Source organism: Periplaneta americana, chromosome 9 (assembly GCF_040183065.1).
Source record: "Periplaneta americana isolate PAMFEO1 chromosome 9, P.americana_PAMFEO1_priV1, whole genome shotgun sequence".
Taxonomy (NCBI): Eukaryota; Metazoa; Arthropoda; class Insecta; order Blattodea; family Blattidae; genus Periplaneta; species Periplaneta americana.
The window spans coordinates 80685419-80712335 of NC_091125.1; the positions used below are offsets into that span (position 1 = coordinate 80685419).

The following is a 26917-nucleotide window of genomic DNA, read 5'->3' on the forward strand; positions in this document are numbered from 1 at the left end:
TGGATATAAAAGGAAAAATTGTGACGGTGTCGTGTATAGTTCCTGGTATCTCAGTCGGTAGAGCGTTCGCGCGCTAAGCGAAGGGTCCCGGGATCGATACCCGGCTCCGGAACAATTTTTCCTTGAAATTATTCATATACACCTTTTGTTGTAACATTGATACTTATAGTGTAAAAAAATGAGGCAAATATAGCCTACACATTTTTATTGTCCTGATTAGAATAATCAATTCAACATTATTTTATGAAATAAAATCTTCACAATTACACTCTATCCTTACAGAGATTTTATTAAAACAGACAGGTTAAGTTTTACTGTTTTTCACTATATTTTCCTTATTTATAATAATTTATCACAATATACCTTAAATTTTTTATCAGACAATTTCACACTTTTACTGTTACAACCACTGTACAAAGCAATGTAGATTTTGCATGTATCTTTTGTCATTTAGTCTGCTGTGGCAGAAAGAATTTTGAATAAATAAAGGTTGAGAGACTAAAACAAGTATTGTATATAAGGGTACAATACAATGTTTATTTCCTTACCATTTAAGAGCTAAACAATATATTCCATCGGAATATGTATCATTTTGCGAAATATTATCTCGCTGTCACTAATTTCATCGACTATAAATAACATAGTAGTTGATGAAGTGTCGCTAAATATCGAACTAAAAACCACCATTGTAACAAACACGCTGTGGAACTAAACAAAGCTAGTGCTTATGTGTAGTATTCACGAAAGTCAATTCCTTACAAAAAGTAAGATTTTTCAAGCAGCCGATTCAATTTCCATACAACTCTATTCATATGAAGCAATAATTTAATTTTTTCTAGCGTCAGTACGAAAAAAAATTCTCAGTTTTGAATGAATGAGCTTGGATGGACACTATAGTTTTAAAGTGAAGGGGAAACCAACAAGGTTTAGACTGAACTCATACATATTCCGAAGTGATACAGTGTTAAAAGTTGTGTAATCAAGATGTATAATATATTCCAATTAAATGTCCTTATTCTTTCTGTATTCGTTCAAAAATATTATGAAAATTATTATAAATAGGTAAGAAAAAATATTATTGTAAACTAAACGACCATTGGTATATGTCATTACACTGTCTTCTTCGGCATTACAATCCTCCATAAGTTTAGTGGTATTGCTTGGATCATTAGTTTTTTTTTCCTCTAGAACTACACAAATTAATTTAAGTCTTCTGATATACAGTATGTAGCAATATTCCCATAGTTATTTTTTAATACGTGGTTGACTTCTATTATTATAGCAGTTTCATCCATGGACTTAAATGATTTGAATTAGGTTGTTTTTTTTTTTAAGAACTCTAACTACTAGGCCTATGTGTTTAAGTAAGAATGCATCCTGACTAGCTTTTGAGGTAGTGAAGTACAAATTCTTGCGAAATTTTCCAACAAAGGAAATGAAAACACTTTGTTTGGAAATACAATTGATAAATGCATAAATATTATTTTCTTTAATCAGTTTTTGATAGGTCTTAATATTACTTGCATTAAATACCATATCTATGTTTGTTACATCAGAAACACAAACCCATGTTGTCCTCCTTTAGCAGCATAATTTTAATCCATATGTGACCAATCCATAGAATATTTTCCTGCTTGTACAGGGTTGTTTCCTGCAGTAATCGATATTAATCTGTTTCACTTCACAATGTCTGAATTTGTTAAGTTTTCATAAATATACACTTATTAACATTTTGCGAGTGAATTTTAGGGATATAATATTTACATTTTTATTTTATTCCGGAAATAGTTCTAATAAATATCACTCGAGGTCTGAGATTAGGTTCTATAGATAAAAAAAAACTGTAAAAATTAACTGGTACAAGAAAAATTATATTTGTTGGATAATATGTTATCGGAAAAATGTCTTCAAATTCTATGCTGTAATGACGATCTCTATGCTTATGACATATGGTAGAATTTTGTACGAAACAACTAGCCAAACGAAAACAATTATTATGGCAATGAAGGTGATATTGTTAAATTCTTAAGAACTCTACAGTATTTAATCTCCTTCATCATCAAAGCAATGATGGAGATGAGACAAGAATTACACGTATAAAATATCAAGGATTCTATTACAAGTTATAAAACAGATAATAACAATACGTACAAGAGATGGAAGGGCATCAATTATCGAAAGAATATTGGTCTGTACACGAAGGCAGAAGAAATGTAAATATCCCGAGGAAGCGGTAGAAGAACCAAACCATATCTTAAATTACATTTCAAATTTAAACAGTTATGTTTACTACAATGCATACGCTAACTGTTATGGGGTCGAAATGGGCCAATAAAGCAATCCGTGCAATTGTTAACGTTGGCAGTAATGATGATGATGGTTTCAGTTCGCGTTATACTGTGTGAACAGTATAGAGCAGAACAGGTTTCACTGCCTCGCGCGGCCTTGAGTCCCCCACCTCCTTGTGCATAGCTGGCCGTGAAATCTGTTCTGCGATATACTCTTCACCCAGTAGAACCGGAATGTATGTTGACGTTAAATTCCATCTATTTTTCTCCATTCTGATTGGGCTAAACCGTCGTTGTTCTATCTGAGGATGATTCTCTTCTTCCCTGTAAATAAACGACGGAATTTGTGACCGAATCGTTCTAATTAGAATCATCGAACTGCTTCACAAACGTCAATAAAACTCAAAGTTAATTTCCCAATAGTAAAGGACACACCATGTTCTCGTACTCGACATCCCCGCGCGAGAGGGAACATATTAGCAATCTTCTATAGTCTAGACTGTCACACATTTCGTTTAATAATATTTGAGATAGAAAGAGTTTCGTCACTGACACAGATTTAGCAAAATGTGTGTTTCTGTCTAGGTATTGGTTGAACAAAAATATTTCCTAAGAACTTCGTTAACTCCTGGAAGCCCTTTGATAGAAATAGTAATATTGCGGGAAGTAGAGAAACTTACATTTTTTAAAATACAAATACGTTTTTGGAAATGTCGTTTATTAATGGTGATATTCATAAGGTCATGATTTTGAAGCAGAGAGTCTAGAAGGCTTTTAAGTGAGGAGTATGGTTGTAGTGAGTACTGACCTAGAAAGGAAAGATATTTTATTTTAATATTTACATTGATATTAATAAATCCATAATTTAATGCATATGCCTTTAAATATTCTAAGTTGCTGCTGTTACCTACGCATGAAAAAATGTTCTAGTTGTTCCAGTCCAAAATTATTGGTTGAATTAACCAAAAAATGGGGGATGAAGTAGAATCCATGCTCTCCGTCGTCTCCAATGTCTCCTTCGACGAGTTCTTATTCCTTCTCCCAATAATGCCTGTAAAGTAAACGTTTCGTATTTATTATATATAATGAAATTGTTTTGAACACAATTTCAGGCCAAAAACTTCAAAAATTATATCTAATTTTTATATTTTTAGCCAAGAGAATTTAATACACCTTTATTATTGATGAACGATCAAAAAGACATTTAAATAATTATAATTTTTGATCTAGAATATATATAAATGTTCAAATTCAATGCTTCTAATAATTATTCTTCCGTTGAATGAAGGAAAATCTTACCTTACAAAATCCTATAACTTAGTTTATTGTAATTGACTGAATTTATTTTTTGGTAACAGAAGACGCTATAAAAATGGTGGTGTTCTTTAGATTTTCATGCATAACTAAAGTTATACCTATTTTTTCCTTTGAATCGATTATAGATTATATTTTTTCCATGCCAGATTGGGACAGATTTCTACATCACCGCCCCAAAAGTTCTCTCACAGATGAATAATGTTTTATTTGAAATTTGCTACCTATATACAAGAGCTTACAGAATAACATACTTTATTCCAATACTTCTAAATACTACACATTTAAATAACTTTGAAACACTTAAGTAATATTTTATCGAAGCCATTATAAATAAAAAATATAGTAACAAAATACAATTTTATGTTCATTAATTACTCACATATTATATTTATAATGAAATGTATGATGTTATTTATCTATACAAATTTTTGACAATAAAAACACGTCACAGATTTGGAAGAACTGGTCCCTATTCATATTTACAACTACATCTCAATCTTGCAACTGACACAAACAAATCACCACTAATGAGGCAACTAAGTCAGAAGATAATGGGATGGAGTGATCAGTACCTTTCCACTCCCATTGTATACATCACTGATTAGTACCGTAACATATTACACTAATGAAACTTGAAATTTTAGATTATATTACTGTTTTATAAAACAAGATATTCGAAGATATTTCTTTTCTATGTTATAATTATCGTACCTATAAATTGCTCTTGTTTCAAAATTATGTAATTTTCAATCCTCGGTATTAATGTCGCAGAAATGTCTTATCTGATTGTTATGTAGAGAGAAGATTGATTATCAATAAATTCATTTCCAGTTAAAGGATTACATACACACTTCTTTATCACGAATTAATATATAGGTAGGTATGTAGGAGATATCAGAATAGGTGTATTTACTTAAATAGAGTGTCTTCTTATTATATATCTTGATTACACAACTTTTAACACTGTATGACTTCGGAATATATAAGATAAGAACTTTCTTGTGTTAAATTTTAACCTACCTTGTTAACATGTTTCGACCTATTTTCAGCCATCTTCGGAACTGGTCGTTGTTGGTCTTGGCGCCTCTTGTTTCCTGTGTGGGTGCGTTCGTAACACAGGAAACAAGAGGCGCCAAGACCAACAACGACCAGTTCGAAGATGACCGAAAATAGGTCGAAACATGTTAACAAGGTACTTTAAAATTTAACACAAAAAAGTTTTCTTATTACTGAAATATTCTTTTTTCTATAGTTTTCAGAAGAAAGTTTTATTTATACTGAGGTTATTGATCTACGCAATACTAGGACACTATAAACAGGTAATTCACTCTGCAAACTGCCATGTAACTAAAGCAAATAGCAAACGACGTAATATTATTGACCCATGAAAAAACTTGACGGAAACATTTCAGATTTGGTTTCAATAGGGTATGAAGATATAAAATCGGTAGACTAATTGTTTGGGAGGGAAAATTTAAGGGTAACTATCATTTTGTATGAAAATATGAAGGAAAATATCTATTGAAGTTCTTCCATTACCAAAACAGATATTTAATTAAGCATAGAAAATTAAATTGCAAGAACTTAGTGAATATTTGTGACTAATATTTATCCTTACTTTTATATCATAATCATCATCATCATCATCATCATCATCATCATCATCATCATCATCATCAATTCCTTCACATATCTTTCATTATAATCTCTCTTCGACCATTTTGTCTTCAGCTGTGCGAATTCTGAACTTAAATAGATATTCAAGGGTAGCAGAACAGCTCAGAACACAGAACAACAGAAAAGCAACATAAAAACTGAGGTTACAAGACATGTGATAAGACTGATATAGGTCATTCGTTATCTCATGAAACCAAATGCTTGCGCCGTAGCATATAGTAAGAACCTCATGGTGGGGTAAGTGAGCCAACTAGCTATGGGTAGAAGCGTAGCGAGGGAGGGAAGCTTCTCAGTCAACTTTATGCTTCCCCTCACGCGCAGAGAGGTTTAACGAGATAACGAATGACCTATAAGTAGCTAATCAAAATTCTCTCTGGTGTTGAAACTCATACCTGCTGGTTTTGTAACTAGTAATGATCTCCACATAGTTAAAAGGTGTGATTGTTGTCTTAAATTAATCACTTATTATTACTGACACGGATATTTCCGAGTTTTTGTGTGATTCACACATGATGATGTATTAAACTTTGTTTGTTTCTTGGTATATCCTCCATAAGTGTAAGTTTTAGGTTTAATATATTCTATTGCTTTGGAATAGTATAACAATCTACCTGCAGCACAAGAAAAATGACGACAATTACAATGGTCTTGCTCCTCATTTCGAAAACAGATGTCTTGCGTCTGCAAAAAAAAAAAAAAAAAAAAAAAAAAAAAAAAAAAAAAAAAAAAAAAAAACATAGTTTAAACATTTAATGATTTCATTTAGTATATTAGTCTAATGCATTTCCATCGAAATTAGTACTATTACAAAAATGACAGAAGGAAACCGTATTGCATGTTTGTAAAATTGTTGCTTTTAAGGAATAGGCTAATTGTTAAATAAAACTGGACACTAAACGTAAAGTAATTTTGTAAGGGTTGTGACAAACTGTAGTAAGAAAGGTCAGAAGCATAACAATAATAAAATTATGTCTTGAAATACATGAGCACAAAAATTAAGTATGTTAGACAGAAGCGGATGAAATATTGAAATATATAGAATCTACTAAAAATATTCTGGAGCAATAAAAAGAAACCTGAAATCGGAATCGAGGATTCTGATTTGGAAACTAGAGAACAGAAATTAAGGAAAACCAATAAAATAAAATTGAAATTGAAAAGTCAGGGGCCAGGAAAGGAATTCTTTGACACATATTTTAATACCCCTTATGATTTCTAATATTTACTTTGTGTATTATATTATATTATATTGTATAAAATTCCTAAGGTATTTTCGTAATAATTTTGTACTCATAAATTATATAATTATCCGGTTTTACCTCTCCTGGTTGTTTATGAATTCGTCTGTAAAAATGATATTCTCAAAAATGTTTCAATGTTGAGTTAACTTTTAAATTACAAATTTTACACATAAGAATCTAATTTACTTTAGGTAGTTAAATAATGATCTATAACTTCAAAAGATTTAGATGCCTGACACATGTGTGATAATGATGATAATTAATTACAGTGGTATTAGAAAGTTTAGGGACACCTTATAATTCTTATAAAATATTGCCCTGGCCTTAAATTATTAGAGAAACTAACAATGCTTTAAACTGTTGATTAACAATAGGAAAGACCAATTTTTAGTGCAATTTCGGTATTTATATTATGACTTTTGCTCTTTCTAGAGAATTTATAAGTTTTCAAACAAAATAAAAAATCTCATATTTTCAGCATTGAAGTTGAAAATGAATGAATACCTAATTGATGCATTATTCTCAACTGTTCCTGTATTATGTAGGATTTATTACTCTTGAAGTTAGTAAAGATAAAATATTTGTAAAAAATTTTCTTTGTGAATGTCCTAGCAGTTTCTAAAGTTTGAAGTTTAAAAAAAGGGGCAAATTTTTGTTATTAGTCGGTTCATCTGTATCTGTTGAATGGAGACAGTTATAGCTATGATGTTCGCAGAGCTGCGTCCCCCCTACCACTGCAATCCCAAGGAACGCAGCTTGCCTAGGTTGTCAAATGTTTTAGCTTGTTTTATTTTCTTGTTAATCACTTTTGTAAACCAAATATTTTTACAAGCATATATATTTAGATATCGTATAGTTCATTCCCTGATGATACCAATAAGACAAAAACGTTTGGAAAACAAATTTAGAATAAAAACAAATTATCGTATGTTGTAGTATTTCTTTTTTTATCAATTACTTGAATTGTTAATGTGTTTTGCTTGTAAACAACACAATTTTCTTTTTCGGGTAAAATGATAACTGAAAATCTAAACGTTGATGTAACACCTAAATTACGCGAAATATGCAAGAGAAATAGATTATTCTTTATATTTAATCCGCTTCCATTACAAATACGTCATACTCTGCTTCGGAAGTAAGTTATGTGTTTACTAACCAAACATTGTTACGTAACTACTTCTACTACTAGACTTTTAATAAGAATTGTAATTAAGCTTTATATAATTTTCAACTTACTGGTTATCACTTGAAGCAAAGAAATCCGTAGCCTCTCAAGATACACAAAGGAGTATTTCACTTGTAGGTGCCATACTCGGAGAAACTGGTTCTGAAGTACTTCAATACACGTTTAATGTATTCTGCTTTACAGTAGGTAATTGCTGATAACTGTTCTACTTAGTTATTCAGATAATACGTTGCCCTACATACATAACACCATTTCCCAATTTTACTCTCTGCCAGCACAAAAGGTATACATACAACATGCATTTTTTTTACATATATATTGCCATTATTATTGCTATTATTATTAATACTATTACTATTATTATAAATTTTCGAGTCCCAATGAAACACACGTTTATATTTCCCTCAAAATTATTCAAATCAACTTTACAGGGAGTTATACCTGAAAGCTTGATTTGCATAATACACGTCACTGTTCGTTAACAGAAAGCCACAATTTGAGTCACACAGAGTTAGTGTGCACTCAACTTTGGTTGCTTGACAGCTGTCAGCCCACTTTGAGGTCTGTGGATATAGAGGGAAGAATTGGATCGGTGTCTGGTAGAGTTCCCGGGTAGCTCAGTTGGTAGAGCGTTGGTACGTTAAACCAAAGGTCCCGGGTTCGATGCCCGGCCCCGGAACAATTTTTCCCTCAAAATTATTCACATTTATATTACGTAATATTTAATTCCTTTTTAGTGACACTTGACCACATGGGTGTTAAATACGGAAAAAGTAAAATATTTTATAAGAAAAGCCTATAACCCAACGGACTTTGTAAAATAGACAGTGAACCTTACTCACCTGAACTTAGAGTTTTTTATGATAATTATTATAATGGTACCACTTTTATGGAGATGATATCATTAATGAAACTACTGGATATATCAAATATAGCTTACGATACTGTATGACTTTTAATAGCGTTTAAGATTTGATCTGGGTTTTAAGTCTAGATTTGTACATCTTGATTACACAACGTTTAACACTGTATCACTTCGGAATATGTATGATGTGAGGGTGTGTTCTGTGGTATAGTGTAGTGTCAAAGAGTGTGTGTGTTCTGAAATTGAAATGTGTGTTGAGAATTTCGTTGGACTGTGTTTTCGTGTGTCTGTATATTTCATATTGTTCTAATGTGTTTAGTTTCTGGCTTTTTGGTTGGATGTGTAGTATTTCCATGTCTGTGTTGATGTCTCTGTGGGTGTGGTTAGCATTTGTGATGTGTTCTGCATATGTGGAAGTGTTCTGTAATTTTGGTATGGCTGTGATGTGTTCTTTGTAACGTGTTTGAAATGATCTGCCTGTCTGTCCTATGTAGAAGTTGTTGCAGTTGTTACATATGAGTTTGTATACGCGTGTGTATTTGTTTGTTTGTGTTGTTTGTGTGTTGAGATATTTTTGTAGAGTGTTATTTGTTCTTTATGCGATGTTGTAATTTAATTTCTTGAATGAGGTTGCAATTTTGTATGTTAGTGTGATGTATTTTTTGTGTTCTTGTGTTTGTGTTGTATTCTTATGTTTTGTGTGATTTTGATTTGTCTTACGTATTATGTTGTCTATTGAGTTAGGGTTGTGTCCGTTTTCTTGTGCTATGTTTTGATTGTGTTTAGCTCTTCGTTGTAATCCTGTTGGTTCATTGGTATGTTGAGTAGTCTGTGTACCATTGTTCGGAATGCAGCTTGTTTGTGTTGTGTTGGGTGGTTGGATGTGTTGTGTATGTGTGTTGTTGTGGGTTTTCTGTATACTTTGACTGTGTGTTTGTTGTCTACTTTTGTTATTGTGATGTCGAGAAAATTTATGGATTCGTTGTTTTCAATTTCTAATGTGTAGTGTAGTTTATTATATTGGCACAGATACGTAGATGACATACTAATACTATACAAAGGAAACAAAAGACAGATCCAAAACCTGCATCAATACATAAACAAAATACACCCAAAACTACACTACACTTTCAAATATATTACAGAAAATGTATAAAAAATATTTTAAATTAATTGAAATTTTATTTTGTATAAAAATAAATTTTCAAGAACAAGATAGTAATGTACATTCATCCCAATGTACTCTTGATTTTTTTTGTTTCTTTACTTTGTGCTTTCATTGTACCGTCGTACATCTGTGACTTACTAGCACTTTTATCTAAAGAGACAAACAATGGGAAAATATGACCTGAATCTTTAGACACAAATAGGTCTATCTACAATTTATTTATATTCTCAATTGTTCCTTGTCCTGCGCCATAGCATCATGATCTAAGGCCTCAAGGCTAGGACGCGAGTTACAGAAAGTTCCCTGGTTCGAATCCTTATGGTGAAGGAATTTCATTGTGAAATTTCGACCAGTGCATGGGATCGGTGTCCACCCAGCAGCCTACTGAATTTGGGAAGCTACGATTGGTAGCGAAATCCGGTTACGAGAACCAGCAATAACGGCTGGGGCATCATCATGCTATCCACAAGATAGCTCTGTTCTGGTTGGATGATCGTTCACCTTTGATGAGACATGTGGACGTGAGACCAGCAGCCGGCTGGTAAGCCGGGCAGGGCATGGTTGCGCCCCTCGGTCAGGTAAGATGCAGCAGATAAAAAAGGGTCCCTGTTTTGTGGGCATAGTTGCGCCCCGTTCTCATCAGGTAGACAAAAGGGGCATGGCAGAGTTGCGCTCCGATGAAATAGGTAGGGAAAAAGACATCACGAAAACTCGAGACTCGTAATCAACCAATCTTATTGATTTCTTATTCGATTTAATAATCATTATTGATACTGTTAAAATGAACACCATGAAGTTGCAGTACTTTATTAACTGTTTTTCTACTGTTTATGCAGTAATTATCGATAGCCTACCGTTAAAATGAACACCATGACGTTGGCAGTACTTTACTAACTGACATATTCAAATGAGTGAGTCGTTGGAATATGGGACCTTAGCAATCTTGACATTTTATTAGTGATTTTCACACCGTCTGTGGCGTATAGTGATGTTAATTTAAAATGAATGTTAAGTTTAGTGAAAAGGGTAAAGAGGCAATAATTCACAATGGTGGGTGATCGATAAAAAAGTGTTATTTTAAATAGCAAAATTGATCATATGCTACTTGACTTCAGTGCAGCTACCACTATAATATTTTTAAGTAATTTATTTATTTTATGGCAATCACTTTCGTGTGTGCTATGCCCATCGGGGTGCGACTATGCCATGCCTAGGCCTCCCAATTGACCGCGGGGCGCAACTATGCCATACCGGGTGGGCCTTGGCCCTTCGTGGGCTGTTACCTGACGGATTTAATATTTTTATTGTTGTCTTCTTTATTATTTCTTAGACGGCAAGCAATGTACGACAATCTAGCAATAGGTAAGGAGCTTCATATCAGGCAATCTATATAGGTCTCCAAAAAATTGTGTACCCTTTATAGATATATTTATTTCCTTTCATGAAATGTAGGCCTATGTCCACCGCAGCCTGATAGGCATCTGTTCACAACCCATAGGTATATAACTAAATAACTAGTGCTTTAAAATTCTTGTTATGGAAATCGGGATCTAATCTGAACTACAGTACGTAATTTCCAACTTACCAGGTTTACCTTGAAACATAAAGACAAGTGCATCAGAAATGTAACTGAATTATGTAAGGTCGTGACACTGGAAGAAACTTGTTTCTGTTTGCTGCAACGTAATCTTAAAATGTACAGTTTTACTGCAGATAAGAGTCCATTATGACCGTACTTACTAATATTCATGTATCTTGTTCTAGGTTCAGCCCAATTCGTGAAATTGTCCAATGTCAGCACAATAAGTACCCGTATACAACTGGTGCTTTGTTATTGCTAACATTCAAAATTCAATTCAATTCAAGTTTATTCACAATTTACATTTGAAATGGTACATAACAATAGATACCCGAAATGAGCATGTGCTCGTACTCAGGTACAGTCCAATAGAGTCTACATAAATTTTACAGATATCAATAATAATGTTGATGATAGAAATAATAGTAACAACAACAACAATAATAATAATAATAATAATAATAATAATAGAATAACCGTGACGGAGATAATACAAAGATAGTAATACAAATTAATTAATTATAATAATAATAATAATAATAATAATAAAACGAATATATTAACAATAATAAAATAAATACTAAGACTGACAAAATAAAATAATAAAACCACTTAGCGAGAATTGACACAACTTAAATAAGCATGTAATAACCAGAAAAAAAATAACGAACTCGGAAATCAACAAAAAAGTTCGCAGACGACAGCAACCGCTGTATTGATATTGTATTATGCATTATTGGTAGGAGGGGGGAGCCGAAGGTCTACATCCTAACGTTCTCTTCGAATCTTCTCATACAATCATAGGAAGTTGATGCTGAAAAACCAAATGTCTTCGAGTCAAACTGTTCATTATTACAGGATAAATACAAACATGGATTACTATTTCGGCATTGAAACTCATACTTAATCCCAAATAACAAAGTAACAGTTTTAAAATAATGACCTAGCGTTTATTTATGGCATAGGCTATACATTATTACTAGCACTTACAACATTTAATTAAAATTACTATAAAATTTTCTTACTATTTAATATTGTCGCCCCCTCTTCGTTGACGATTTTAAGTGACCTCCAAACTCCTAGACGAAACCAGGTTAAGCCTAGTCTGCCTTCTCTGCTTCCTCCATAGAGTGAGCCGAGCTCGACGCGTCAGTCATCCAGCTAGTACACCATCTCGCCCGGCAGGGTTCACTCCGACAGCATATCATAGATAGCGCCAATTATCCTTTCATTTTGTACTTAATTTTCCCATTGGCCGGTTGGTTTTGTTAAACAAAAGAGAGAGAAAGGCGAGGTTTCTTGGTTACGCTCAGTTATATTTGACTTCACTCAGGAACCAGGGCTCGTATAGATAACTTCACTTAGAATTTGCGTCTGTCTTGTAAACTACATTTTGCAAATTAAGTTCGATGTGTAAGGGTGTTCCGAGAATTGTGCATTATTAACTTTACTCAGGAATCTACGGGCGACATGAAAGGTTGTTTGGAATCTACTTTGGGATTCAGTGCTGTGTGATGAGGTTGTATTAGATTTATCATTGGAGTAATTAAATTAAACTTGTGAAATTATTTTGATTTGGTTGTATGTGTTTGCGATATATTAGTGGATCGTGTATGGAAATCACTCGCTGATGATAGGTCTTGGTTTATGTATATGTATAGTTGTGATGAGTTACCTCAAATTGAAATTCCAAGACAGTCTTGTGAAATCGCGGTGATTAACGATATTTTTTTCTTACATCGTAATAGGCAGTGTAATGAACTAGAATAGTATGGGTTTCGTAATTATTCTAGTATTTACTATTCCAAATTGGTTATCATTACTTTCTACGCGCTGGTATTTATGAATCCGAATGTATTGAGTTTCAGTTGGTATTTGAACGAGTACACGTATTTGAAGCTATCGTCGGTCATATATTATTCATCGTTTCTCTCTCTCTCTCTCTCTCTCTCTCTCTCCCTCCCTCTTTTGGGCATTAGATTGATTGTAATAGTACAGAGATCATTACTATGTGTAGAGTTTATGTAAGATTAATGTTTAATTAGTTATGTGTACATTGATCAGCCGTGTGACAGCTTTATATTGGGTTACTTCTTTGTGGTATACTGAATCAACTTATATATTGAATTTGTTAGTTGCATTTTCATGGTTATTGTAATCTAATGGGGCACGCATTAGGAGTGATGATACTGCCTGGGCATTCATGTTAAAGTCTCATATGTTGTTGGATATATATTGCGAGAATGTTCCAGCGGCTAAATGATTTAATAGGTCAGGAACCTACTATTTGGAATTTGTTAAGTAGATTGTATCATGACTGGCAGCTATATTGGCCCAGTTTCCTTAAAGTCTCGACGATTCAGTGATTTGTTTATTGTATATTTCAGATTAATTTGTAATATCTTTTCCTTTCATTCATCTAACTTCATACTTAGATGTTACTTTCATTCTATCATTCATGTAATTGTTATCCATTATTTGTTAATTATATTTGTTACAAAATTTCACACTATTTATTTGTAAGTCTTCCACTGCGCATATCCCAATCATCCGATACACCATCCACCTGGCAAATAACCCCCCGTATGGTATCAAATGGTATCAATTGGTATCAAATGGTATTAAGTCGTCTCAAGAGGTATAACTCGGTTCCCCAATTTGTTTTGATAATCGATTGGATCTCCAGAGAAACCTTATCCCTACATTCTCTTTCTGTTATTTGCCTGTCTATATCCTTCAGGCGTTACTTGACTTTCCGCCAGACATTTTGCTTGTTCCTGCAATCTTCCCCGATTATAAATCCCATGCCTATTTCCTCCAACCCTCTGCGTAATCTACCTGCCCAGGTTACTTGGTCTCTCCTCTCGAGTTGCTCCTTTTGGATTATATAATTCATGGTTATAATATTTCACAGTTGCTTTGGTAATTGCAAAGCAACCGACGAAAATACATACGTCAATCAAAAGAAAGGAAAGAAGAATAGAAAAAAGGTAACAACTAAGACTCGGGTCACACGTTATCGTGGGAATAACGTTTTATTTACATACAGTCTTAGAAATAAAAATTGAAGGTTTAGCTGGAAAAAGTCTTAATTAGGATTATGGAGTTTATCCGTAAAATGTCTCTAATTATACGTTTCTCGGCGGCTTTTATACCAACCATCCCAATAGTATGTCTCTACTCCCAATACATTGCAATAGACGCGTACATTATTCTGTTGCGTCCTTCTTCCATCTCACTGCTATCGTCCGAGGATTGGCGAAGGTAGTTATTGATGGTGCGACCCTTGGTGGTGAATAAGTTTTTATACACTACATATTTACGTTAAATTCTTTTCGTTGGCACTTGTGCTCGCTACTTAGAGACGACATAGAACGAATGTTATTATCTCAACTAGTGATTTGCTTGTGAACCCGGTTGCTCGTCCTCTGATCAGGCGCAGTGGCTCCTTTCTGGGACTTTGAACATATCTTTGTGCCATTAATTATTTCTAAGGCTGTACTACAAATCAGTTAAAACCTAACTCAAATGTAACTCTTTTACTGCTGTTACCTGACGGATTTAATATTTTTATTGTTGTCTTCTTTATTATTTCTTAGACGGCAAGCAATGTACGACAATCTAGCAATAGGTAAGGAGCTTCATATCAGGCAATCTATATAGGTCTCCAAAAAATTGCCCCACCAACTCTTAACATTAAACTAGATATATGTTCGTATTAGTTGCTTATCATTATAAAGTAACATATCTCCAAAAGAAGGACAATGGCAACAATGATGATGACCTTTCCCTTCATCTTCAACACAGGTTACTATCTCCTGTACAACTAAAATAACCTATAACAAATAAATTCATACATTATTTTATTAATTGGTATAGTACATGAAATTCCATTAAAAAGTAATAATGTTAGTAATATGATAAAAAATTATTTTATATATGTTTATAAAATAGTGTAGTTATTTGTGCAACGTTACAACACTACAACACCCAACGAATAAAACAGAAAAGAGGGAAAAAAAGAAAAGAAAATTATTTTCATACACGCTACAGAAAACAGATCTTAAATCTAATAATGCAAATAAATTTTAATTGATCATGGAGGCAATAATGACATAGGTTTATATTTTAAGAATATTCTAAGACTAACCGAAATAAATGTATAAGAAACGGAAGTTTCACACAAATTAGAGGATAATGAAATATTTAGTGGCATTATAAAATGTTGAAAATTTAGTGCCAAATGGAAGATTTTAAATACCCGAAGTCGGATAAATGATAATTTTATCATCATGAGAATAAGTTGCATAACTATGTAAGTATATAAATAAACCTAGAATATTAGTAGGAATAGTCAGCTTAGTGATATCGATTAAAATAATGTGGGCAGACTTCCCCGTTTTCCGTGTCAGAATTTTGGTTTTGTCCCCACAAAAGTGCCGTCTCCGGAATGTTCCTGCATTTAATAATTCTTCCCCACATATCCCCAGATTTTCAGCGTTCATTATTATAATTTTGTGAAAATGTTGCTATCCCAGTGCTTGGTGAATTCATTCCCAAGATATCTATGCAGTGCTTACTGTATTTCTGAGAACTCTAGAAAGAAGAAAAAATTGACGAGTCTGTCCATTACTTACATAATTATGTAAATGGACTTAACCTGATGAAAATGATTTGATTAAATTTCTTGCGTGAAGAAAGTGTTTTCAGAGAAAATAGCAAAGTGGAATGAAGAAAATGCTACTCTTTGCTGAAACTGGAGTGAAATTTTTACATCCTTCTCTGAGAAAATGATTCCCTCTGCACAACCAGAAGTTGATTAAACTATTTCTGTGTGTTTGTGAAAATAATACTTGAGTGGAGAGAGTTTTTTCTTCAATGAACATGTTTTGGAGATCCCAGAAATCCAAAACTGTTCGAGCCATGCTTCCTGTCTTAACCACTGTCAGGAATTTACTGCAAAATTGATATCCAGAGGATATCCAGAGAAGACTACTTAAAAATTCACACTTGTAAAAAAAGGAAGTAGTTTAAGTGGTAGGCCTAGTTAAGTAGAATATGTAAATGAAATGAATATTTTTGTTCTTTAAAGTGTGTAGCAATAGAGAGAGAGAGAGAGAAATAAATCGTCCGGCCTTAATTAAGGATGATCACGAGGATCCGGAGATTAATAGCAATTAAAAATATAATTAATTAAATATGAGTATTGTTATAAAACTGAAATGTAATAATTAAGCGCCACTGATTATCAATTATAAAATAAAATCTTAAAAGATGACTTTAAAATTATACTTATAAATAAAAGATTTTATTTAAAATTAACATATCCTTAATTAAGGTTTTCCGAGTGGTATAAATTAAATTGTACAATCTGCAGGGAATCTTTAAGAATGTGCGAGATGATTTTTTGAATTTCAAAAGATGATATTGATAATTGTATTAAAAATTATATGTAAATTTTTGTAAAGAACTTCGAGCACCAAAAAAATAAATCTGTAACTGACCAATTGAAGAGAGGGATGTTTTACTTGGCACTAAGGTAGGGAATACAAGGTTCATAAATGCCCCTCTTTTCATGATCAATGTGATGAGCTTGGTTTAGTTAATGGCAAATTAACAGAAATGTCAAAAGTGGCATTTTCTTATGTCGATTCCCGGAAATTATGAAAGAAAACTGGTAACATAAAAACTTTGTAATTAAATTTTTAGAGCACCCCAAATACATGGAGCAGAGATGGTCACACAAAATATATAAAAAAACACGTTAGTTGTTACAGACATGAATTACTTATTATTCTCTGCGAAGTTTTAACAGTCTCATGAGAAGCTAATGACAAAATCAAATCTAGAAAAATTGAGATTATGTAAGATAGTCTATTTTACAATAAGTAGAGGAAAAATAATTAAGCTTGCATGGTCACACCACGCAAACACAAAATAGTCACATAATTAAACGCGCTAAATATGGAACCCACAGGCATAAGTATCGGATGGAAATCGATGCCCAAAGAGAGTAGCGCCATTAGACTAAAGGGAAGCATGAATACGTAGACAGAATCATAATACCAATATGTTAAGGTGTTTTAGTTTATAATGTAATAATTTTAATTAAGTATCTTAAAAGCAGTTTGTGTTAGGTCGGCAGATTATCTCCTGGCGATGTCCGCACAAATTATATGAAATATATTCTATATATTTCTGAGAGACTTTCGATCGACAAGACGGATTTCCCGAAACAATGACATTAATCATTGTTACCCTTAATGCTCAGTCGTATTTGAATCTGTGAATGTCGCATACGTAGGGCTTCAGTATATGATATGGAAAATAATGTAAACATTTTACTTTCGAGCTTAACAAATTATCCAATGCAACTGACTTTAGGGGAAACGTAAGCTCAAACACACTGTTATATGTAATTAATCACTTATCCTAAACATTTTTGGGCTATCCATCTGAAATTTTATGCAGGTATTAGAATGACGGATTCTTTTCTGATAATTAAGCGCAATACCTTACCATGTCAGGAAGCCTAATTGGAAGGAGACACGCAATAATAGACCAAGCGCCGAAAACCTGTTTCGATATATTGGCTATTGAAATAAATCCGTTTTTTTATAAAACATTTTATTCAAGAAGTATTTTTAACAATCATACTATTACAAAAATAGCAAAAATAATACCAAAAAAGCTAATCGATTTTTAATAAGAGACCAGCAGTTGAATTAATATTTAAACGCAAAATAAATAAATGAATTTTATGCAATAAACGAATTTTTGCTTATAAATAGCAGCAAAATCCAGATATCGCATTCTTGTTTTTTTCCGAGTATTAATCTGCTATCAACAGATATATATTTGTTCAAATTGTCGGTTGGTCTATTACGGCCAATTACGAATCCACCTAACTTAACCTGATATCACAAAATATAAGAACATTTTCTCATGATGTACTAAGGATATGGTTCTGAAATTTTGTGCACATCTGTTCTATATTATAATGTAACAAATCTCTGCAGACAGAATTTTAAAACTTACATTGATTTTTTTTTTTTCAAAATAAATCTTCATTAATGTAGTAAACTCAGTATTTAAAAAATATTATATAATTTCTTCGCCTAAGTAAAGTTCTTTAAATATTCACCTAAAAATAAATTTTCTGCAGGAAAATTTGCATTATGCTATAATAAAGGAGTGTACAAAATTTCATTACTTAATCTCAAATAGTTCATGAGAAAATGTTCCTTTATTGAAAATTGGGTACTATGGTTAACAAGTCATGAAGTTTGAATATGATGCCACTTGATTAATTATTTTTTTTTACCTCTTGTGGCCCACAAGAACAACAACAACAACAACAGATGCTGTTCATTGCACACGAAAGAACCAATTGTTCTATTATCCTGAAGAAACATTTTTTAAATTATTTTCTAGTCCAAGTCCCTCTCCAATCTTTTTTCTAGAACTACTTTGTGGCTTTTTGTGGTTATTAATAAAAGACCCATTTATACCAACATTTGGGCCGTAAAGTTTTGTACTGAAATTCCCAACACTATGTAATATTTTTAGACTAGCTTTTAGAAAATGCGATTTTTGGTCAGTTTGAGCCTACATCTCCCTTTAAATTTGTGTTATATTTACGAAGGATTAACTTTGAACTTGAAGATACTGAATGGGGTACATGCGGTTATCCTTTTCTCTATGTATTCATTACTCTTTCACACCATTATCTGCACGAATAAGTAGCTGTAAAATAGAATCCTCTAACCGAAATACTAAAATATGTAATGTTACGGTTAAATATATTTTGAGGAAATATAAAATATTACTAAATTTAGCGCTTCGTTCTTAAATGAAGCAAAATATAAAATGGACTCTTAAGCTTTTTCATAATTAGGCTACTACTCAAACATCATCCATTTACAGGCAAACACATAGGCCTAAGTAAAAAATATTGATTTCGAGTAAAAGGCGTATATAATATATATAGTGTATTTCTATAAACTTAGAATTGGAAAATCAAATAGACATGAAACTAAACAACTTACTAAAAATAATATTTTGAGGATTCAATTTTGTCAAGATTTTTTAAACGCCATTTTCTCAGAAGTAATATTTTTTTACTTAATGTATTTTGCTTGTAAACCGACAATATTATTCCATTGAAACTTTAGGCTTACCAGTTCCAACTTGAAAGAAGAACGAGTATCTAATAAATCTAACAATAGTCTATTGTGTATATATACTGTATATATAGTTATTACACTCAAAGAAGGATTTGAGAAAAACATTTCCAAGAGAGATAAAGACTGACAATAGTTACCGTTCTTAACCTTCTTCTTCTTCTCCATATATAGTTATCACACTCAAAGAACAGGTTTCAGACTTTTAACGGTTTGAGAAAAAAATTTCCAATAGAGATAAACACTGATAATCGTTACCGTTCTTCACCTTATACTGCGCAAAAAGGGTTACATTTATAACAATTTTTGTGTACGAGTACGAGAGATACACGCCTGTAGCTACTACTATGTTACAAATATGCGATTTCTATATTTTTTCCGAGAACAGTATCTAAATTATGATTACACTAGCCTACGAATTTCAACTTTGTGTTTGTTGCCTAAACTAAGTAATGTGATTTTATATAATGTCGATGTGCTGAATTCGAATTTTCAATCCGTTTGCTTCTATCACGTCAGGTTTGTTTGCACAATCACTTTAAATGTATTTTATAATTACGTGAATTTCATCACAAACTTTTTCATTTCACTTTTTTATTTAAAATTCAAAAACAGTACTTAAAAGACACAACTTACTGAAATTATGTGTATGGTTATTCATACATGTCACTAGAGTGTTTTTGCTTTGTTTTCTGTTGTTTACTTCACTATTGGATGTATAAATTAGCACAATGTATCACACAAAAAATTACACCACTTGCTTCTTAGTTGAGAAAGTCCTCCTGTTCCTCTTTCTTTCATGTCTCTCTTCAGGCATTTCACGCTTTAACATCCAACAATAATCACCAAGCATACTGATGCTCCCGCGTCCCTGGTACCTTCTTTCGAACTCCTGCAGATCCTTGTGAAATCTTTCATCTTAGGCCTACTCTTAGCTGAAAAAATAATCTAGCTGAGAAAACAGAAAATTTTGATACTCGTGTTACAACCAAATTCCTTTTATGTTTCAAGCATGTTAGCCAAAATGTTTCGGTAATTACGATTCTTGTTGCCAAGAAATTTTAAAGCAACTTCACAAAACAACATCCATGCTGATTTCTCGTTTTCATCCATACTGTTTTTAAATGCTGCACCAGACATGTTTTCTTATGTCAGGATCATTAAATATGTATCTTCTTTCAATTTGCTTCAGATAGTAGTGGAAATTTCTCACATATCTACTTAAAACAGCCTCCTTCCTGATTTAAAGCTTTTACAAGCTGTTTCATTAAGCCAAGCTTGATGTGGAGATATGGCAGCACAACTTTAGAAGAACTCACAAGGCTTTGGCACACAACATTGTTACAACCTACTTCCAAATTTTGTCGAGGTGGCCAGTCTTTCATAGTCCAGTGATCAACTCGTGCCCTACTATCCCACAGGCAAAGAATTCATGGAAATTTGGTAAAACCAGATTGTTGACCCAGCAACATAGTAAGAACTTTGAAATCATCACAAACTTGCCAGTTGTGTTCCTATAGTCTAGTCGCAATAACAGCATTTGCAAATTTGTGAATGATTTTTTGAGGATCACTGAATAGGCAACGGGCACTGAACCAAAAATGTTTCCGTTATGAAGGAAAAAATCCTTTAAACTTCGCTTGGAAGCATCAATGAACAGTCTCCATTCACTTAGGTCATAGTTTGGAAGTCGAAGTTTTAGCATAAATTATTTCACATTACTGCAATATACAAGATTATCATCTTCGGAGAAAAAGTATTTAAAACCTATTTCACGTTGTCAATACCAATAAAATGAAGTTTGTTTAAGATTTTCTGGTCGCACAGGGATTGGTACATTAGGCACAGCTAAAATGGCTGACCGAACAACTGAATACACGATTTTATTTTTATGTTTAGAATCGTACCCCTTCACATCACACGAACAGAAGTAGCAGTCTTTACTATGGTTCGACTGCTCTCTCCAAACCATAGGTACTCCAAAAGATAGCAACGGTCTTCTCCAATTGATCAAATGACGAAGTTCCTCAGTGTATACTCTACATACTTTGTGTGGTGCCCAAGTTTGATTCCAAATTGGCGTGGTATGACTTTTTCACAAAATCTGTAATATTACACTTCTGCTTAGGCAATGTGTATTTCCTACATAAGTTATATAACAAAAGTGGTCCGGATTATTTAGACATCCTCGATGCAACATGGTAAATACTTTCTTACTGGGCTAAAAACTTTCAACATTCTACTCCACAATAAAGCTTCAAACTGATTTCGTTTCGTTTCCAGATGAAACGCAGACTAATGAAATGTGAGAGAATCTAGACGAGTTGAGTTCATTGTCTCACCAAGGAGTGGCTGACATTTATAGCTTTCACAAATAAAAATAATGACAAGGCTGCACGTTATTTCGCCCTTACTTCCTTATGTGCTTGCACCCCCTATCTGCTAAGAAACATCCAGTGTCCTTGGTTTTCAATATAAACACCTTAAAAATATGTTGAATACAGTTGGTTTTCATATCCTAACATACTAAACCTACATATGCTAAAGTACTACCGTTTAAATAATTATGCTATAAATTGTCGTAATATATTATAAGAAAATTAAAATAACAATAAAATGGTAAGTGATAGGAACTTTTTTGGCTTTGAATTTGATTTCAGCATGCTAAAAATACCCTAAAAACATTAAAACTTTGGAGGCAGGAATTTCATCGCAGACTAGTGTTATTATCCCGGAAGTAGTCCACACTTGTGGAGTAACGGTTAACGCGTCTGGCCGCGAAACCAGGTGGCCCGGGTTCGATTCCCGGTCGGGGAAAGTTACCTGGTTGAGGTTTTTCCCGGGGTTTTCCCTCAAAAAGGTTTCTTACAGAATGGGAAGAGGAATTTATTCGCTGCTCTGTCGGATAAAATGTAATATGTTGCTTTTCTCAACGGTTCAATTAGTAGTAGTATATAGAAGCGACATTACAGAGCACTACTCTGAATACACAGGCATAACAGGTATTATTATTATTATTATTATTATTATTATTATTATTATTATTATTATTATTATTAGGAAGTGTTAGCATGTTTCTTATAGGCCTATAGGCCTACGTGTGTGAATATATAGGCGTACATCTTCCCTTGAAGATTACTAGAATCGCTATATCTCCATTATATATTTTTTTTTAATATTTTGATGACTATTATCAGTTATTTACTAGTTAATAATAATAATAATAATAATAATAATAATGGTAATACTAATAACAATACTGATATCATTACCAGTAGCAGCAGCAGTTGTAGTAGTAGTAGTAGTAGTAGTAGTAGTAGTAGTAGTAGTAGTAATAATGATAATAATATAGAGAAACTGACTGAATATTACGTGCTAGTGTAGTAATGAAGTGAGCTATTAAACTCCAAGAACTGAAATCAGCCTTCAGTCATCGTCATGAACAGAAAGATGACATAAATAAATGTGAGGAAGCCAGCTATCTAGTGGCGAACGAAATAGCTTGTTCTCTTAAGCCTTCCAGCGAAGGAGAGTTTTATAAAAGCGTAATGATTAAGGTGGCTGAAATAATTTGTCCAATGAAAGTTGTTAATTAATTTTGAAAAACTACGCTTTCCTCGACTAAATATCCAGAAGAGAATTCAGGAGATTTCTGATTGTGTTCATGAGGAATATTGATTTTTATTAGCGGATTGATGAAGAACTCAATGTTAGTGCACGAACCATCACTGGTTGTAGTTTTCATGCCAAATACCTCCCCCCGTCTCTTTATTTCATAGACTCTCTCTCGCGTGTAATCACTGCCGTTCGAGTTTTGGTCACCGTTGATCTAAGAAGTAAAGAGACGTGGGAGAGGTACATGGCATGAAAACTACAATCCGTGGTGGTTCGTGCAATAACATTGATTTTTTTCATCAATTCCGCGAATAAAAATAGCAAGCTTTGCTGTATCAGTAATGTCATTACTGTTATTAAGAACCAATAAAAATATATTCAAATGTTCATGCTTGTTTTAAATATTCCTCAATGATCACAATCAGATATTTCCTGAATTCTCTTCTGGATATTTAGTCGAGGAAAGCGTAATTTTTCAAAATTAATTAACAACTTTCATTGGACAAATTATTTCAGCCACCTTAATCATTACGCTTTTATAAAACTCTCCTTCGCTGGAAGGCTGAAGAGAACGAGCTATTTCGTTCGCCACTAGATAGCTGGCTTCCTCACATTTATTTATGTCATCTTTCTCTTCTTGACGATGATTGAAGGCTGATTTCAGTTCTTGGAGTTTAATAGCTCACTTCATTACTACACTAGCACGTAATATTCAGTCAGTTTCTCTATATTATTATCATTATTACTTTTATTATTATTATTATTATTATTATTATTATTATTACTATTATTATTGCTGCTACCGATAAAGCTATCAGTTTTATTATTATTGTTATTATTATTATTAATTATATTATTATTATTAAATCAATAACTAGTAAATAACTGATAACAGTCATCAAAAGGTTAAAAAAGAAAAGAAATTAAAATGGAGATATAGCGGAGTAATTATTTTATTATTCAAGGGAATATGTAGGCCTACATATTGAGGCACGTATATAAGAATTATGGTAACACTTGGTGATAAATAATAATAATAATAATAATAATAATAATAATAATAATAATAATAATAATTGCTATGCCTGTGTATTCAGCGTAATGCTCTGTAATACCGCTTCTATATACTACTACTAATTGAACAGTTGAGCAAAGCAACATATTCCATTTTCTCCAACAGACAGCGAATAAATTTCTATTCCCATTCTGTACGAAACCTTCTGTTCCTGCTAGAGACAGAGGGTTTGTAGAGCGACATGGTACCGACACAACTCACCATCAGTACGTCAGCGAGACAGAGAGCAATGTAGAGGAAACTCCCCTTACTAGTATAAATGTCTTTGATTACGCGATATAATCACGATACCCTGTTTGGTCACCGCTGCTCTAGACCATGGAATTAAGGTGAGACCATCTGGTCGTTTACCATCCGCGCGACTAATACCTGATGGTTCCAAAAGAGACGGGATGCCACAAGAAATCAGAGATCTTTTAATGATATCATTGAGATGTATGTCTGGGAATGCGACCCTTACTTCTCGCACAGCTGAGTGCATGATGACTAGGGCTAGGATTTTGATGACCCATAAATGATGAAAAAATGTCCTAAAAACAATGCATTTATGAACTGAAAATATTAAAAAAAATGCCCTTAAAATGCCCCAAAAATTGATATTACTTAATTACCTTAGTAGGAAAAGAGGTTTTGTACTACTTAATACTTAAACTAGTAATTAAATTAAATTTTACATATTTTTTTCTAAGTAGTACACTTTAATTATTTTATCTGTTGTAGGATAATTTCCATGTATGATCGTTCACCTCTGCGTCGGCATGTGGACGTGAGGTCAGCAGTCGGCTGGTCGGTCTTGGCCCTTCATGGGCTGTAGCACCATGAATTTACTTTGCTTTTAGTTTCCGTGTAGTCTACCACAAGGCCACTGTTATCTGGAATTAGCAGGTATAGAAGAGTCTATATTGAAGGGGTGGTTGGACTGATCCATTACGTGGGGTACACTACGTTAAAATGGCAATATTTGTGTAGAAAAACTATTAAAATATTATACAAAATAATGAGTATTAATGGACAAAATATGTAAAGAAAACATAAAAGGAAATAGACATTATTTTACATTAATAATGGAGATTTATGGCCAAAATTAAATGGAAATGCCTGAAAAAATGACCTACTGAAACAAAAGACTCTCTTATGAGTTGAAACAGGCAAAAAATGAAAAAAAAAATGCCCTTACAAATATGTCTTAAAACACTCAGTTTATCACATAACACATAAATACTAAAGCAGCTATGTTTCTGGCTTAATAGAAAAAAAGATGCAATTTCATCAAAATCCTAGCCCTAATGACGACCGTAAATATCAGCAATTCCTCCGCAAATACATTGGTGTATTCTTTACTATGTTAACCTATCAAGATATGGTTATGAAGTGCGGTGTCAGAATTTTCATCTCGCTAAATAACTCCAAGGACTATTTAAAAACTAATTCCTGCTCAACTGCACAATTTGTCTCTTTATACAGTAACATATGCAAATCTGTAAATCTGCCAACTTGATTTTCGTGCTACCAATCTAAACACAATATTCTAGCATCCACTGTGATTCTGATGACGATAGTTCCTTACGCCAATCTTCTTCTTAAGGGTACGTAAATATGGCGACTGCAAGATGAGAACGTAACATGTTAAAACGGTTTAAATATGCATTAATATTGTGCACTGGCTTCATCTATGACATGTTTGCTACTTTACTTCTCTGTGGACTGCGCATGCGCAGTGTCGAATCGCTGTAAAAACTCTGCAGTTCCCCCTAATTCCATATAGGCTACATAATTGAACCTTATTCATTTTCTATTGTATCCTATCATAATACAATTATTGAGCTATCGTTATTTTTGTTACATAAAACCGAGGTCAAATATTAGGAACATGTAATCCAGATACAGAGATACGTAATTAAAAAGAAAAGCAAGTTATTTAAAAAGTAATAGTTACAGTAAACGAAGGCAAATATTTAGGCAAAGGTTTCCGGTCGTAAGCAAGTTTTCTTTTGATAATTTGCTAATAGCCATTCAAATCGATTTTAAGGAGATAATTATATAAATTTTAATTGAGTACATGAAACAAAATGTGGAGTAATTTCATTTACACAATATGACAAATGTAAAAGGAAGACGTCATGAGCAGACAGCGGATTTTCGGTCCCTACACATCAACAAGACGTCATGTCCCATGGCTTACGGAGGGAGAGTAGCAATGAGTTCAATGACCTCTCTGCAACTTGTACATTTAGCGTTCAGTATCGGGACCAAAAATCCGCTGTCTGGTTATGAATAAAGGTAGGAATTTATACTACAACATGAGGATATTAAGTTAGTTGTGCTTAGACTGTCGTTACGTCATGAATGACGTGAAGCCTGACGCATGGCCAGGTACAACTCAAATGTGTTTTGTATCGCAACAATTGAATGGGGATACGTTTCTCGTGCGTAGGTTTCAGCGTTGTGCTCCGGCAACTGGTTTGTTTACATTGCACTGCGATTCGTTGATTGGTTAACCACATAAAGCTACAACGTCACTCTGCTTATACCACGGTAGAGTTCTCTAACATGCACCTGTACTCTCTTTCAACAACGAACACACATATGCATATTTAACCTTATAGTCTCTGTAACTTCCTATCTTTAATTATGAAACTTAACCTGGTGCTGCCGTCGTCTTCTTCCTCAGTAAGCAGTGCTATTAAAGCACTTAGACACGAATGCTTCATTGTGGACCTCCT

At 33.1% G+C, this 26917-nt stretch overlaps 1 long non-coding RNA gene across 2 annotated transcripts; it reads right to left on the reverse strand.

Annotated features, from left to right (window-relative positions):
- Nucleotides 1–190: 190 nt before the first annotated feature.
- LOC138706139 (uncharacterized) lies at nucleotides 191–7978 on the reverse strand. Of its 2 annotated transcripts, none has more exons than XR_011333913.1 (4): nucleotides 7760–7978; nucleotides 5894–5963; nucleotides 3196–3339; nucleotides 191–3096 (listed from the first exon to the last, which is right to left on the reverse strand). It is a non-coding gene; the product is annotated as an uncharacterized lncRNA (long non-coding RNA). The 2 variants fall into 2 exon arrangements; XR_011333914.1 differs by having other exon boundaries at nucleotides 3200–3339; nucleotides 7760–7971.
- Nucleotides 7979–26917: the final 18939 nt, after the last annotated feature.